Source organism: Octodon degus, unplaced genomic scaffold, assembly GCF_000260255.1.
Source record: "Octodon degus isolate 3935 unplaced genomic scaffold, OctDeg1.0 scaffold00065, whole genome shotgun sequence".
NCBI lineage: Eukaryota > Metazoa > Chordata > Mammalia > Rodentia > Octodontidae > Octodon > Octodon degus.
Genome location: NW_004524641.1, coordinates 12,663,686 through 12,668,429, shown reverse-complemented (window position 1 = coordinate 12,668,429; position 4,744 = coordinate 12,663,686). Strand labels below are relative to the sequence as shown.

The 4,744-nt window shown below is 35.9% G+C and overlaps 1 protein-coding gene across 1 annotated transcript in view; it reads left to right on the top strand.

The window, feature by feature from the left end:
- Positions 1 to 240: 240 nt before the first annotated feature.
- Positions 241 to 4,744, top strand: part of B3galt1 (beta-1,3-galactosyltransferase 1) — a 169,062-nt gene continuing 164,558 nt past the window's right edge. The window contains exon 1 of the mRNA XM_004634785.2: positions 241 to 293. The gene's annotated coding sequence lies outside the window, so the exon portion shown is untranslated. The remainder of the gene's footprint in view (positions 294 to 4,744) is intronic.

Below are 4,744 nucleotides of genomic sequence, written 5' to 3'. Positions count from 1 at the left end.
AGCATTTCCTGAGGAGCCTTACCCTGAGCTCAGCCAGGGCCTCAAGTGCTTGAAATAAGTTCCTCTGACTCTTCAGTTGTGAAGGTTTTCTTTTTTGTTTGTTTTTGTTTTTAATCAGAAGGTTCCTTGCTAACTCTAGTCGTAATGGGCTAGATCTCTAGCAAGCTAGACTACTCTGTGCTCATTTGGGAAAACTTGAACTTGAAGCATGATCCCCTCTCTCTTTTTTCTTTTTCCAGATCCTTTTGTGGTTTCTGTTATCTGTGGGTTTTGAACCAAGAAGAATGCTTGAGGTGAGCGATGCGGTTCTCTCTGTTTCAAACTCTAGGAAAAATTGTTGCTTCTTTTTGGATGTGGCGTCCATCTCTAATAGCAAAGATCAGGAAAAATGTGTTCAAGGTTAAATTTATTAACATAGATGCAGTGATTGGTTACTATGTTGTCAGTAGATAAAACAATTTCATAGCAAGAGATAAGATCACTGAATGAATGGAGAATTCCTACATGAGAATATTAGATAAAGATTAGTTTTTAAATTAGATAATAGTCACGTGACTAATGATGGTTACTCATGTGGCAGTCTCTATTCCTCCTGAGCAGGAGAAATGAGTAGATGAGTCTAAAAGTTTTAGTCACAACACTTGCTACTGCTAGGCCTAGAATTCATAAATTCTGGTACTCATTCGCAAAATCTAGAACCAAATTATTTCACAGCTTGTTAACCTACTGCAAGCTGACTGATAATAATAATGCAAAAAATGCATAAATTACTAAAGTGAGATATAGGTAAAGTGTTATGAGTTTTCTTCAAAAAGGTGACCATGAACTGGGAGATAAAAATTAATCTCCAATTACTTTAATTATTATCATGAAAAGAAATGAAAGAATTATATTTAAACAATATATATGAAAATAGAATTTTACAGACCTAATAAACCTACTGGAAAGTATTTTTTTTGTTTTAATTACAACAAAATAGTCGATCAGATGCCTCTGCCTTTATTTGATTAATATTTACTTTTTTATTTGTTATTTCTCTTTTGCTATAGACATGTTAGTAGAGCTGAAGTTTTTAAGGAATAGAGTTTTTTTCCCTTTCTTTAGGATAAATTTTTTAGAGTAGAATTATCATATCTATGCTTCTGAACACTTCTACAATTCTTAGTATGTTATACCAAATTATTTTTAAAAGTATAAAAATAACCCCTTCTCTAGTCACACCCAAGATCCAGAATTCACATCCACCTCACCAGCCAAGAACCTATCCATCTGTCTTTCTGCAACAGAGGGAAAAATATTGTCTTCTTCAGGCTTTCATCTTCATTCCTGAGATTACTAGGAACATCATTTAACATGTTAATGAATAACTTTATTTCTCCTTTTGTATGGTTGCTTCCAGAAGTTTGCTTAGATGTTAGGGCACTGTTTTCAATAGAAAGCCAAGGTTTCAAGCACAGAGGCAGAAAGGCAGAAGATATGATTTGGATTATAGATTGCACAAGAGGAAAAAGCAAAACGGCAAGACACAAAACACTGACCAAATCACAGAAGGTCACAAAAGAAAAAGCAACTTCCTCTGTGAGAATTAAAGATTCTTTTCCTCTAAGGTTTGTGTCTGATGTAGATCAACTGTTCTTAAAAGGATTCACCCAAGTTTATTTCATAAACAATAATAAATTCTGTTTCCACTCTTCCTTTCAACTCATGAAACAATTAAATACATCCTTTGTTCTCCAGGGTGGTTAGTATCTCATGCCATATGTTGAATGTGCTCCTTATAAACATGGCTCTACAATGTCAATGTTACTTTTTGCAATCACTGGGACTTCACTTTAGGAGAGAAAAGTAATATCTTTCCTGATCCATCACTAGGTTTGAACTGCGACCCCTATAACAAAAGACAGATTAACAAGAGGAATGTGTATGTTTGGTTAATGTAAGTTTCAGATAGGAGGCTGCATAAATTAAGACCCAAAGAAATGAAAATGCTGTATCCTTCTATGAACAGTTGTGCAAAAGATGCTTGGCGGATGAAGGGGCTGGTTGGATTTTAAGAAACAAACAATTTAGTAAGAGCTCATGCTCCAATTCTTCTTGACCTCCCTGTGTGACATTTCTTCCTCCTTCCAGCTCTCAGGTCAGACAATTGAGACATGAGGGTCTTCAGGAAAGAAAGGGGAGTTGATTAAAGAGAGACTTTGCTAAGTTTTATGGCCTGATTATGGAGAGAATGGTGAAAAGCATGAGCACACTTCTGTTTTCTTGCATTGTGCCCTATTTTGTGGTAGTGTGTTCTGAACCCCATCAATAGTTGAGCAAGAACTCTACTTTCCAATTTAGCAATGTACATGAAATTGGAAGATTTATTTGATTAATGTTGCATCATCTTGATAATGATTTATTATCAATATATGAAGCAAACTAAAGGATAGCCTTTGTTATTACAGCAATCAAGGTCAAGTAAAACAGTCTAATATTCATTCTGACTATGAAAGCACATTATCACAGCTATTCCAAGAGATGTGGAAATTATTCCAAACTTCATGATTTTAACTTCTTGTTATTTTACTCATTTTCTGTGTGTGTGTGTGTGTGTATGTGTGTGTGTGTGTGAGATGTGTGTTTGTGTATGCTGAGATCTTTTTAACTTACTATACAAAAATGTCTTAGTTGTTCATTTTAGCAAATAATGTAATGTTTGATGTATGGACAGATTCATTAAATAGGTTCCTAATAAGTTATAAGCTTAGAAATAAGGGGCTGAGGAGATAGCTTGGCAGTCCAAGCACCTACCTGGCAAGAGCAAGGACCTGGCTTGATCCCCTATACCACATGCCATGCCAGCCCCACACCCAGCTGGCCAATGAAACCAGGCATCGTGGTGCACACCTGTAATCCCAGTGCTGGGGAGACTGAAAACAGGAGGATCACTATGAGTCCGAGCTGCACAGTAAGATCCTGTACCAAATACATAAATAAATACATGATTTTTTAGAAGAGTAGGAATAAATAAAAACTGACTGCAAGTACCTTTCTGCACTGTTTGTGTGCTATAATTCAACATAATCTTATCAAATCTGTGAGAAATAGGATGTCGCATCTATGACTGTGCAGACTCCTAATCCCAACCTCAAACCTACAAGGAAAAGTTGGTCACCAGATACAAGTGCTTCACTCAAGAGCCTTTGTTCTTTCTCATCAGAGAAATAGGTGATAAGCCTGGGGGGAATATAACAATTATCACCGGGCAGCAGTTTCCATAGAAAATGGGAATAGTTAGCCACTGTTCTTGCACAAGGTGAGTAGTTTTTCTGGCTTTGGTTTACCGCATAGTGTAACATTCAAAACAACAGCATTATTAAAATTCATGTATCAAAAGCATTAGTAGTATTCCATATCTAAAATGCTACCAACCTGTACAGCAGTTTCCCTCCTGTCCTATATTGTGGTTAAAATATGCTATGTTTTTGGCAATGAACTGTCTTAGCACTGCAAAGCTGAAGATAAACCAGTTTAGAGCATGTTTATAAAACAGCGCTTAAAAAAAAAATAATTTTAGGATGATGATCCAATATCTTTCCTCCCACCATCTTCTTCATAATATATATACTATGGGATATTAAACCAAATGGTCATAGGTAATAATTTACCTTCATTTAAGAAAACTAAATCTCTTCAAGCGAATAAATCTAATAAAGGTTAGCAAAGAATAAAAAAATAAAACAATGCTCATTTTACATCAACATGTTCTAGGTAAGAATTGACTTTTTAAAGGTAAAGTTGTGTTTTTTCTTTGGGTGGTTTTATGTTTTGTTTTGGTTTGATGTTTGGGTATTTTGGTTTGTTTTTTTTTTTTAAACTAGAGATTGAACTCAGACCCTTGTGCTTGCCAGGGAAGCGCTTATACTACTGAGGAATCTCCCCGGCCCCATGGTTTTATGTTATGTTAGCTATTTGTTCTCACTGTATTCATTTATTTGGTTCCCACTGGTAAAGGGTATATTATAGAGATGCTAGCAAACACATCTGGATGGCAGCTAAACACTTAATTATCTGAAAGTTTCACCTAGTTTCAAACATCTGGCCACTGGAAATTGTTCTGTTTGTATTCAGATGTTTAGAAATGGTACCAAACTTAGTCACTGTCTATAAGTGTTGCTTACCTTAAAACATAAGAGCTATACAGCTTGTAAGATCTGTGAAGTGGCTCTCAAAAGGGAGTTTAACCAAACGATTTTCCTAGTCACCAAGTCAGCATAGATCTAGCTAGCTTCGTAGTCACCAAGGCAGCATTCTCAGGCCAGGACGTGTGAGAGCCCCATTCACTCTCTTGCTTAGTATGTCATCCAGTAAGTCTATGCAATGCTCTTCAAACTAGACTTCAGTTCAGGAAATGATGTACTGGAGTGTGACAGTAATTTCTTCCTCCAAAAAGGTCCTCTGCTGCGTATTTACCTTTTTCTTCACCATTGCAGAACTATTGATATGGTTAACTTTTGACTGAATATATTATATGGACTTCCAACTGTCAGGTCCTTGCTTCTTATGTGCTAAAAATACAGTATATTATTGTGAAAGTTACCTTAGGGAGGAGATACAAAGGCTGTGTCACCCACATGGAGCAGACATTGACAAACTTATATGAGCTACCCTGTGGGATTCGTGTTCCAATGTGCATTGTTATTATTCAATTTCTCTTTCTTTCTTTCTTTCTTTCTTTCTTTCTTTCTTTCTTTCTTTCTTT